Consider the following 12,662-nt stretch of genomic DNA (forward strand, 5'->3'; position numbering starts at 1 on the left):
GTCTCCCTTCTTGTACAATCCAGAGGAATATTTTTATCAACTATTTTGTAAATGCAAGTTTTTTAGTAGCTCTAGAAACATTTTTAAGGAAAGAATCCCAACTCATCCCATTTAAGTGTAAATGCTTCTTTGTAAGAGGTGAAATAATTTACTGGTTATTTTTCAGTACAACCAGAAAATAGGGGGATATTGACTTATAGGAGGCTTTGACTCTCTTGCGTATCAGCTTAACATTCCATAGGTCGGGGTTGGTGGGTAGTTTTTATATCCTAAATACAAAGCATACTAAATGGCAGTTTGGAGTCACAGTCATGCATTTAATGTGTCTTGAATATTTTAAATGACTTCTATTATGTTTTTTAGTAGTATTGTTTCCTAAAGAAAACCACTCTTTGATTGTTGCTCTCCCTGTCAGAATTGTGTGCACTCTGTAACATCTTTGGTCGTGGTAGTCCAGTTTTCCTAATAATTCTGTTAATGTGCTGTGAAAGATTGGAAATTTGAAGTATGTAGTGTGTATGATACTAAATTGTGATTTGGTGGGACTTACATAACAGCTTTCAACATCTGAAGACAGTGGTTCTTGATATCCTCTTAAGGAAAAATTACCTGTACCTTTGAAGCTGGAATGTCTCTGGAATAACTTAAAAAGAATCACTATACTTGGCTTTTTAAATTTTTGGTACGTATGTTAAGAATTGGGTACAAATTGAATTGTCTGTACTGATCCTTGACACAACCAATAAATCTCAATTACAAAACAAACCAACAAAAAATAAATAAATAAAAATAAATAATGTAGAAGGAAGAGGGTAAATGGAGAAAAACTTAGAAACATAAGCCCTCAAACTGTTCTGTTATCTCTTCTGTGTATATTGAGGGAGGAACTTAAAACCACCTAGTCTAGGACCATATTTTTGAAAGATTGGGTATGTTTTGACTGAATGTAGTGCAGAGGTTAAGTGCTGTGCAGATGAAGCTGCGAGCCCATGTGGCCAACCAAGCATGGTTTGAGTCCCAGCCCTGGTGGCTTGAGAAACAACCTACAATTCTGATGGGATGGAGAATTGGAGAAAAATGACTGTGTCATGACTAGGTTTCATGTGCGGTGGTTTCTTCTCTCTCTGCTCCCCACCTCTCTGCCCTCTTGCATAACAGGATTAAAAAAATTTTTTTTTAATTATTTCTCCTTCCAAATAGCTGCAGTTATTTATAATGGTCTTCCTTCCTTCCTTGTGCCTTTTCTTCTTTCATTCCTTTTTTATTTTTCCTTTCACATAATGTTTGATCTTTTAGTTTGGTACTTTTATTAAATATATTTAGTCTGGCTTTATGTTTTGAAGAAACGAAATCATGTATCGTGTGCATAATGCAAGAATTGTTTTTCTCTGGACAGTTTTTGTAGCTGTATTTTTTTTAATTATTTCTTTAATTTTTATGTATTATTATTATTTTCTTTAATTTGACCAGAGAGATACTTAGCAAGAGAGAGAGGGAAGGTGAGAAAATAAATCACCAGGGCCAAGACTCAAACTGTGGTCAGCTATGTGGGTGTCCAGTGTCCTAATCATCATGCCACTTGCTAACCCCTGTAGCTGTTTATTGACTATGTAATTATTTAAGTCGAAAATGTTTCAAAAAGTACCACAGGAACAAATTTTTATAAGCCATCGCTGAACCAGTCATGGCTCAAAATTAAAAAATTTTTAAGACAAGGTTAAAATTTGCTTTATTTAAAGATACCTCTACTGTTTTCTGATGTCAGTAGATAATCCCATGCTGTGTATGAGTGAGTGGGCGATAAGGAATAAGGTCTTCCTTTCGTAGTCAGGGATTGTTGAAGGAAAGCTTTTTACAAAATTTTATTAGAAAGCAAGCTGTCCTTTCTGAAATAATGCCTCATGGTTTATTGTTGTGGAACCCCTACTCTAGATTGAAATAATCTAGGAGATTAGGTTTTTATTTTTAATATGAGCTTATCTTTATCTCTCTGTTTTTTGGATCATGCATTTTTATGGTTTTCATTTCCTGCACCTGCAAAAGAAAGGCCCTGTTCAAATAACTCAGTTTTATAATGTCATGATATATTCGAAATCCACCCCCTTTACCCAAATAATAGTTAATTATAATAAAAATACTATTAATAGCAGCTAACATTGACTGTTTCCTAGGTGGTTTTTTGTTTTGTTTTGTTTTTACGTGTATCTCATAATTTCTTCTAACTACCCTATTAGATTGTTTTTTACATTTGTTATATCATTTATTCTAACTACCCTGTGAGATTCTATGCTTTTCTGATTTTATGCTTTTAGAAACAGGCAGGAGAAGTAACTTGCCCAAAATCACAGGGTTAGGAAATGGCAGACCAGGATTCAAACCCAGGAGTCTGACCTCCAGGCTCCATGTGAAACTGCTCTGCCGTCCTGCCTCTCTAACACATGAAGATAGACATCACTTATTTTTTTTCTTTACCCTAAAAGGACATAAAGCATTTTTACTATATTTGAATTTATGCTTGAAGACAGTGGCCTGAAAATGTTAAACACGGCTTTCAAGCATTTTATTCCATTGATGAGAAAAATAAGGAACGGCACAGTAATAAAAAAAAAAAAGTTTGTACCATAATGATTTGTTCTATCACCTTAAGTGACCCTGTATACATGAACTTCCCTATTTTGGGGAAGAATCAATTGATTTATAATTGAAATCCAACCATAGTTCTGTCCTAATTGCATTTGTGATATTTAGTATGCCAATGCAACACACTTGTTTTCTTTGGAAGTTCTATATTTACGTAGGTGTCTATATTTACCTTTTTTTTTTTTTTTAAAGTTGTTTAGAAAACAATACTCTTAATGCCATATACTGTAGAACTCAAGTACAGGAAGTACAGTCAGGCTTCCAGGGAACTGAATATTTTTAGGTGTCTGTTCTTCATTTCTTTTTCTCGAGTTGCCTGTACTTTTGTTTTTGTTTCTTTTTGCTACTAAAAAATGTTTTCTTCTGTTGCTTTATTAGTGTACAGTGGTCGATTGGGAGTGTTAAGTTCAGCCTGTAGCCCCCATAGATAATTATCTCAGTTCTTATATTCTAAATTCTAAGTTGCAAGTGGGGAGAATCTGTGCTTCTTTGTGTTTGTAGGGATGTCCAGTGCTGTTCGGTCAGCTGCTGTTATAAGAGCCTGGTGATGTGTTCACAATAGAGTTGCCTGTCAGTGAGCATGGAAGGGCAGGCGCTCTAAGAAGGGCGACACCAAGTATTAATAGAAAGTAATTATTTTTAGTGCAGTAACTGTAGAAAACCATCATCCATTTCATGGAAGAACTTGTTCGAATTTTCTATTTGGTATATTTTGAAGTTATTAACTTGAATTAGGACTTCATTTTCCCCCTTCTTACTCATGATAGAGCACGAGAGAGAGAGAGAGAGAGAGAGAGAGGGTTAGCTGCCCCAGGAGGAGGCTGCTCGTGCTGCAGTCCTTTCTCCAGTCCTCCTGCCCATCGGATTCGGGCCCTCACATAGTTGGCAAGTGCAATCTGCCTTCCCTTGAGCAGCAGATTATCATATTGCCCTGGAACCAGCCCAGCCCTTTGTTTTTTTTTGCTTTTGTGGGTGGTAGGATTTTGTGGCAGACTTATTTTCCATAGTTCTTTGTTGATGAGTCAGGATTGGGGACAAATTTAAATCTAATTTAATAGTGGAAACTGGTATGAGAACCTTAAATGCATAAATTCTTAAGTCTTATATTTGAATTATATCATATAAGAAGTATAGGTCTTAAAATTTTTTCTCTGAAGTATATTCTAGCTAAAAATATATATGGTGACTTTAGCTATCCATTTTACTTTTTATTTAGGTTTGTTATACCCCTCCTTTTTGCATGCTTTGCTTAAAACCTGGGTCTCAGAAGAATGGTTGGGTGTTTTAAGAATAATAATTTAAAAAGAAAAATCTACAGAATTAATAGAAAAAGAAAGAACATCTGTGAGATCGTGTGATATTCTCCATGTGTTTCCTTCTGGTGTCTGCCCAGTGAAGTTGGAAAATATTCCTGTCACAGAAGCAGGAAGCCATGAGATGTACCAAAAATACTTCCTAGGGAATTAGATAGCAACTGAAAGTAGTTATTACTTGCCTGAGGTTAACGAATGAGAAAAATTAAGACGGCTTCCTTTCAGGTTAATAGAGCAAAAGTTGGAAAAAGAATAGGTAAAGAGAAGATGAAAGGGAGTGTGTATAGCAGTGAGGCTTGTTATTAGTCAAGTTATTTAATAAAGAGGGAAAAGGTTTGGGAATCACAACCCAATTTCAAAGAAACTACTATTATGCTGTATACCAATGCCTTCTACACAAATAACATAGATATAAACTCTGCAAGAAGAGATCATCAAAAGGAAAAGAAGGAAAAGTAGAGATCTATCAGAAAAAAAGGGAAGAAAAGGAAATGAAAGGCAGGAACTTGACAAATAGGGAAGGCTGGCCTCATAGCGCTGCCATTAAACTACTGTGCACAGAGAACTGAATCCATATAGCCCACCATAGTTCGAGTCTCAGGCCTGGGAGCTTGAAAAACATGCTGGGTACATGTGTGTGCGTGCCCCAAATTTCAAAGGAATGGAAAAACAGAGAGGAAAAAAAGATTTGTGGTGTGACTGTGCCCCATTTGGGGGTGCTTTCTATCTCAAAAGAATGGTTAGGTGTTTAATAATCTTCAGTGCCTAGAAGTTCAGCTGTTTATTCTATGTTGATGGATGGCTAAATGAATGAAGCATTGCCTTTGGATTTTCTCTACTGACTGTGGGAGGCATAGTCCAGATCGACTTAGCTGATGATGGAAAAGCAAAGGAGATTGTGCACAATAGAACTTTGGTAAGGATGTTATGAGATTTCCATGGAAGTACCCATGTAATATTAATATACTGCTTTATGCAAGATTTTCAGGGCACATTTGGAATGATCTTATACTTTGGCTATACATCTGTATTCTTTAAAATGATTGTGTGCTACTGTAGTGGAAGAATCTAGGTACTATGGTGAGAAGAGTTTCAGAATCAGAAGATCTTAGGTTGAAATTCTGTTTCTATTGCAGACTAACTAAGCAACCTTATTCAAGTTCCTTAGCCTCAGACTTGTTTCCTCCTTTGTGATGATGAAGTAGCATAGTGTGGGGCAGGGTTCCTCAACCCCTGGAACCAGACTGCACAGCAGGAGGTAGGTGATAGGCATGCAAAAGAAGCTTCTATATTTACAGCCACTCCCCATTGCTTGCATTACTGCCTGAGCACTGCATCCTATCAGATCAGTGATGTCATTAGATTCTCACAGGAGTGCAAACTTTATTCTAAGCTGGCATATGCAAGAGATCTAGGTTGTGTGCTCCTTGTGAGACTAATGCCTGATGATCTGAGGTGTAGCAGAGGCAATGATGCTTGCACTGGTGGGGAGGGGTGGCTGCAAATACTGAATTATGGTGAGTTATATGACTATTTCATTATATATTTCAATGTCATAATAATAGAAATAAAGTACACAATAAATGTAGTGTCCTTGAATTATCTCGAAGCCATCTTCTCCCCACACTCCCCAAGCAGTCTGCGAAAAATTGTCTTCCACAAAATTAGTCCCTGCTGTCAAAAAGGTTGAGGATTGCTGGTGTAGGGGAAAGAGCAGAGGCTCTTGAGTAAGACTTGCTTCTAATCCCAGTTCTCCTTGTTACCTCTATATGACCTTAGGCTTCTTAACTTCTCTTATTCTCAGTGTTCTCTTTTGTAAAAATGGCATTAATAATTTAGACTTCTCTTTTTCCATTTCCTTTCTCTTCTCTACTTTTTCCTTTCCTATTTACCTTTCTTTCATTTTTAAAAAAATTAAATTGCCAGAGGCAGTGTACACTCACTAGAGAGAGAAGGCACCCCCAAATGGGGCATGGCCATGCCACAATCTTTTTTCTCCTATGTCTCCAATTCTGTTGGAATTTAGGGCATGCATACTCATGTGGCCAGCATGTTTTTTAAGCCGCCAAGGCTGAGACTTGAATCATGGTGGGCCATATGGATCCATTTCTCTGTGCACAGTAGTTTAATTGCTGCACTATGGGACCGACCTTCCCTATTTTCCAATTTTCTGCCTTTGCATTTCATTTTCTTCCCGTTTTTTCTGTTCTCCACTTTTTCCTTCTTTTGATGATCTCTTCTTGCAGAGTTCTTATCCATGTTATTTGAGTAGGAAGCACTGATATATTGCATAATAGCAGTTGCTTTAAGATTGGCTCAAAGAGGACTCATGCATTTGTTTCAGGATGTTTTCCAATTTTGTCAACTGACCAGTTAAATGTCTTTATAGCACTTCTCTTTCTCTCCAATATAGGAGTTAGTCTGTGATATGATATTGCATTTAGATGTCACATCTTTTAGTGTCCTTTAATCTGGATTAGTTCTTCAGCCTTCTTTATCATTTGTTACTAGGGCATTTTAAGTTATGGTCATCTTCCCTCTTCCTTGTTTAAACAGTGTGTTCTTTCTACTTTTCAGATGTTTCCTTTTGCATTAGGTTATGTACTCTTGGATAGACTATTACATAAGAGATCTGTCTTTCTTAATGTAACACATCTGGAGGTACACAATGTCTGGACCTTCATTTGTGATACAGAGTTTTTAATTGCTGGTAGGCATGCATACTGGCCAGAGATAAAGACAGAGAGAGAGAGAAAGCATCCTCACGGGGCACGATCATGTCACAGTCCCTTTTCTCCATTGTCCTTCCTATCAGGATTTGGGGCACACACACACACCTGGTGCGCTTTTCGAGCCAGGGCTGGGACTTGAACCACTCATTTAGCCATGTGGGACTTGTCTCCTGATGCATAGCACTTACCCACAGTGCTATGGGGCTAGCCCAATAATCTCTCCTCCATTGTCTGATTTTTCCATGACGTAGTTACTGTACCTTCTTTGTAACTAATAAGGAGTCTGTGAGGAGGAAGGCATTTTAAGACAATTAACATATACTACTCCTTATAAAATTTTATACCCTGTGTGTAACATCATTGATAATACTTGATTGAATCAATCTTTATAATTATGGTTGTAAAGTAATGATTTTCCTACTCCGCTACTCCCTCCACACTTACCAGTCACTATCCAGTATTTTACTGTAATAAGACTCCTTTTATTTACTTATCAGTTTGTATCATTTTATTTATTATTATTGGTATGAATTGTTTTCTATTTTACCCCAATAGGTAACAGCTCATTATTGTCCTTAAATATTCTGGTACTAAAATAGTCCCATATCTGACCAGTAGGACCTTCTTCATGCTGGCTCCTGTATCCTTTTATGTGTGCCATTATTATTATTTTTCTAGCATATTTTAATTTTTATTCTTTATAATAATGATGCTTATCTTGATCCTTTAATGCCCAGCACTAGAATTAATCATTTCTCCCAGGAACCCTGGTCCTCCTTATTGAGTAGTATTAGAAAACAGGATCTGGACTCTTGGCATGTGTTTTGCTTCTGGGACCTATTGGGGAACAAAGCTAGAAAATTAATGTGTCTTTATACATGCATATACATGTATAAAGACACATTAATACATACATACACTTTATACATACACTTATATATTTATAGTGCATACATCCCCATGTACACCTTTGCCCATGTAACATGGATATGTGTGTGAACATGGATATACCTTTTAGAAATATGAATTTAGGGACCAGCAGTTGGCATAATGGCTATGTCGCTGGACTCCCATGTAGTCGACTGCAGTTCAAGTCCCGGACCCGGGGGCTTAAACTCACACTGGACACATGTGCATGTATGCCCAAGATCCCGAGAGGAGAATGGAGGAGAAAGGATTGTGGCATGGCCATCCCCCTGGGCAGGGATTTTTTTACTTTCTGTCTCTCTGTCTGTCTCTGTTTTTCTGGCGAGCACACACCTTATAGCAAAAACCCTCTCAAAAAAAAAAAATATGAATTTATATTGATACCTGTAATTATCCTCTTTTCCTATAGTGAGAATACAGACTTTCAACAAGACCAATGTTTTTATTAATTTGTTCTAAGTGAGTATCATCTAAAATAGTTCAGAATTGTTTCACCTGTATCATGAAAAAACAAAAACATCCTACTCTGATAAATAAGCAACCTTATTGTTTCTTTGTTTAGCCTTTCGATGTTTCTTTTTATAGTAAGAGCAGACATGTGTTTTCTTATTTCCCCTTTTTTTCTCACCTAAAAGATAACGTACTGTCTGTGTAAGCACTTTAGCAAATAGCTTTTTCTCTGTAACTCATTCTTTTGCAGTTGATACAGTTGGTCCTCATTCCTTTTTAAGTCATTTTATTCATCCTGTCTTCTATGTTTGTATATCCAGGTAGATTTTAGTATTTTACAATTATTCATTGTTGTGTTGATTAACTTTATATGTTTTTATACTCTTGGAGGCATATCTTTAGGATAAATACAGGAGTGGGATTACTGGGTCAGAGGGGTAAATGCATAGGTAGACCTTGCCAGTTGTTACTCAACTGTCTTCCTTAGCTGTTGTGCTGTTTTTATATTCCCACTTGCAGAATACGAGAGTACCTGTTTCCCAGTGCTTCATCAAGAGGGTATGTTGTCAAGCTTTTGAGTTTATGTCATCTGAAGGGAGTATAATTTAATGTGTATTTAGTTTAACGTCTTTTCAAATCTATAAGGTATATATATTTTCAGGTATCTGTATATATTTCTTTTCCAATTTTCTGTAGAACTTCAAGTCTTATTTTTCTATTATTAAGCTTTTCGTCCGTTAAAAGTATTAGCTCTTTATATGTAATGTGGCAGATATTTTCTCCTAATTTTGTCATTTGTCACTTGATTTGGCTTATGGTGGTTTTTATTACTCGAAGTTCTTTCAATTTTTATATAGTCAAATTTATTAATGATTTCTATTATTGCTCTGGCATTTTGAGTTATCATTAGAAAACTTGAATGAATTTGAAATGAATTTTCTGTATTTAACAAGAAAGGAATGAAGTGCTTACCTATACTAGAGAAATAGGGTAGTTCTCTGTGCTCTATTTATCAATGTCCTACAATATTAAAATTAAAAACCCGAGCCTGAAAAATCCATTATTTTATGTATAGAATATGCACATTTATTTTAATTTTAACTTTTTATTTTAGAAAATTTTAAGTGTCTATAAAATTACACTCATGTACCTGCCACCTAGCTTCAGTAACTATCAGTTCTTTTAAAGCTGCCACACTAAATGACCTAGATTATAGCTTTTCAGTTATTGTAACTTTATCCTTATAAAGAGGGGACATTTGGACGAGCCCAGTGTTCTTTGGCCAACTGGCCTCCCAGGGCCTCTGGCTTCGTTTCAGTCATCTTGGCTCCAGATCTGACCTCTTTTAGGCTTCTATAATGCTACAATCTTCACAGATCTGAAATTTATGGAAAAGAGATGAGAAAGAGACTAGATCAGAGACTAATAATGTTGCCACAAAGCAGTGAGATAATTAAAAAGGCTTGGCTGATGGATGTACCAAGAATTGTATCTCATTTCGCGTCTAGGTAAATAGTATTTACTTTATGTATGCGTGTGTGTGTTTGTGTATTCATCCTTTTTCCTCAGTGCAGTATTGCTAGAGTAGAGCCAGTTTCACTCACTTTCATCAGTGAGTCTAAGAAGACAACTTAAGTGTAAGACAGAAAAGACTTACATTCTAATGTGCTTAATAGAATTTATTTTATAATATGATTATTTTAAACTGAAATTATATTGCTTTTATTTCATAGCTTCTATAGAAATTGTTTTTTTAGTTCAGTGTATTCATTTTCAGTTTATGAAGTGTTCATAATTAATTTGGAATAGTAACTAGAGATCATAAGTGCTATGGAATTTCGTTTCAAGAGTCTGAAAAAAAAAGTCTGTACTCTTATTTGAAACAACATTTTTATTATTATTTTTTATTTCAAGGCTTATTTCACATTTTACATAGTCTCCAACATGATGTATATAATATATATGTATTTTCATTTCAACAGAAAACCTTACTATTTTTGTCTGTTAAACATTTCTTCCTTTTGTATCTCACACGCACTCCTCATGTTACTGCTTATGTCTATGTTCTTGATACTTCAAAAACCCAACTGAGAGCCAGTCCTGTGGCTTAGCAGTTAAGCAAGCTGGATTCCACATGGCTTACACTGTTTGAATCCCAGTCTCTGTGGCTTGAAAAACACTCAAGGTGCATGGCCCAATCCTGATGGATTGGACAAATGGCGGAAATAGGACTGTGGCATGACCACACCCTGTTGGGAGGTGCTTTCCTCTTCCTCTCCCCTTCCTCCCCCCTTCCTCCCCCCGCACTCCCATCTCTCTGGCAAGGACATGTGCCCTTTGGCGATTACAACAAAAAACCTAGTTGAATTCAATACTACTGTCAAGCTTTTGAATAGTTTCACCCTCTTAAGTTAGGAGCTGATCACTCACTTGCTGGTAGTTATTTGCTGAGAATTGCAGTATTCTGAAAACAGTAACAGAGGCAGGAAGGAAAATCAGCAAATTCTTCATCTAATGATCAGAAATCATTTGCGTAAGTTAGGTCCACATTTTTTTTTCCCCACTGAGGATAGCAGTGGCAGTGATCATGGCAAGAATACCTTCTGACAAGAAGTAGAAGGAGAGGATGGGCATGATTACAGGGGAAGCTGCTGCAGTAACCTGTACTCATTATTTTTCCTGTACCCAGCCCTTGTGACCCGAGTAGATGGACTGTTACTTTTTGCTTGTGTTTTACATTTCTTGACCTGTTGCTTTTGTGTTTAGTTCATGATATTTTCATTCTTCTTCTGAAATTACAACTTGTCCACATAAAAATGATGGTTTTCTTATAAGCTATCTAGCATGATGATAAAAGATGATCTTTGGATGACTAATACTCATCAATATATAATGAGGCACTACTTTTGTGGAGTAATTCCAGGATTAAGTTTATTATGAAAAAGAGGCTCTTTATTGGTTTGTGGAAACTGATTAAAAAACAGCACAGTAAGTAATTGGTTTTGTGCCACTTGCCAAAGCATGAGGTACTTTGGGGTGGGGTATGTAATTAAGACCTTTATTTCACAGATCCTGTTAATTGAGGTTTGTACACTTAAAGCTCCCACTGTCTGGAGGCTCTACAATTTTGATTATTAAAAATGCAAGTGCATATTTTTCTCTCGGGAGTCCCATTTTTAAACTGGTTTAAAGAGAGAATTCTAGATGTGGAAATAGAAACAAAGTAAAAATAGACAGCTAAAAACCTCAAGCCCGTAATGAACTTGGCTTTTATTTCCATGGAGTGTTTGGTAGTTTAGCTTGGTTTGAATGCCAAGTTCTTGCTATAAAAACAAAAATCCTTTTGGGTTCATTTATAGACTTCTCCTTTAGGATGGCCAGGGAATTGGATGCGTTATTTATATATTTGTAGGCTAGAGAGTGTGCACTAAGTGGGAAGTGAAGAAGAGAGAAGGAGGGACCAGCAGTTAGCATAATGGCTATGTCCCTGGACTCCCATGTGGTCGACCACAGCTTGAGTCCTGGACCCGGTGGCTTAAACTTAGCCAGGCGCATGTGCGTGCGTGCCCAAGATCCCCAGAAGAGAATGGAGGAGAAGGGATTGCAGCGTGGCCATCCCCCAGGGGGTGATTTCTTGCTGTCTCTCTGTCTCTCCCTGTCTTTCTGGCAAGCACACGTGCCCTATAGCAAAAACCTCTCCAAAGAAAAAAAAAAAAAGAAGGGAGAAGGAAATAATCCCCCCTCTCTCCCCTCCCCCCCATGGATCCTGGTCATATCAGTTCTTCCTCCTCCAAATTGCCATGGTCAGGATCCTGGACATATACACATACCTGACATGATGGTAACAGGGCTGGAAGTCCAATCCTGGCAGGCCATGTGAGATCTGGCTTCCTCTCACAGAACCTGAATACTGTGCTCTGGAGCTGGCTCTTATTCTACTTTTCAAAATTCTTAGTATCTTCTTAATGCCTTTACATCAGACTTAGAGAATGGCTTATAATGCCTTTCATGATGTAACTGGTGTTTTTACCTCCAGTCCCTTCATTTGTCATCCACTGCCCTTTCCTTCCTCCTTGCACGTGCATATGCATACCCCTCTTTCCTCCTGAAACAACTTCTCATCTTCCCATCCTTGCTTCTAGGAACTCATCATTATATCCTAAGTATTCAAGAAGGGCCTGTAGTTATCTTTATAGAGTACTTTTACTACATTGCCAGACTATATCCTCTCTGTGATAGTTAGTGTCTTATTTTTCTAATGTGTCTCAAGGGCATGGGACATAGAAAGCAAAGATGAATATGTATTAAATGAATGTTTATGTTTATTAGTTACCTACTGCTGTGATTCAAATTATCCTGAAATTTAGTAGCTTATAAAAAACATTTATTGTCTAATAGTTACTGTAGTTAGAATCATTGAGGAATGGTTTAGCTGGGTGGTGCTGGTTAAGATCCCTCATGAGGTTCAGTTAAGGCGTCGGCCAGAGCTACCCAGAGGTATGACTGGGGCTAGAGGATCCCTTCCCAGGATGGCTTACTGACATGGCCTTTGACAGAAGATCTCAGTTTCTTTTTTTTTTGGGGGGGGGGAGAGGTTTTT

At 37.1% G+C, this 12,662-nt stretch overlaps 1 protein-coding gene across 2 annotated transcripts in view; it reads left to right on the forward strand.

Moving 5' to 3' along the window:
- WDFY3 (WD repeat and FYVE domain containing 3) overlaps window positions 1-12,662 on the forward strand; it is a 258,678-nt gene that overhangs the window by 6,141 nt on the left and 239,875 nt on the right. Inside the window, exon 1 of one of the 2 annotated variants that reach the window (XM_014585832.2) lies at window positions 8,601-8,620. The exons of the other annotated variant lie outside the window; for it this stretch is intronic. The gene's annotated coding sequence lies outside the window, so the exon portion shown is untranslated. Of the gene's footprint in view, window positions 1-8,600; window positions 8,621-12,662 lie in introns of those variants that run through there. 2 annotated transcript variants of the gene reach the window in all.

Source organism: Tupaia chinensis, unplaced genomic scaffold (assembly GCF_000334495.1).
Source record: "Tupaia chinensis unplaced genomic scaffold, TupChi_1.0 Scaffold000094_1, whole genome shotgun sequence".
NCBI classification, from domain to species: domain Eukaryota; kingdom Metazoa; phylum Chordata; class Mammalia; order Scandentia; family Tupaiidae; genus Tupaia; species Tupaia belangeri.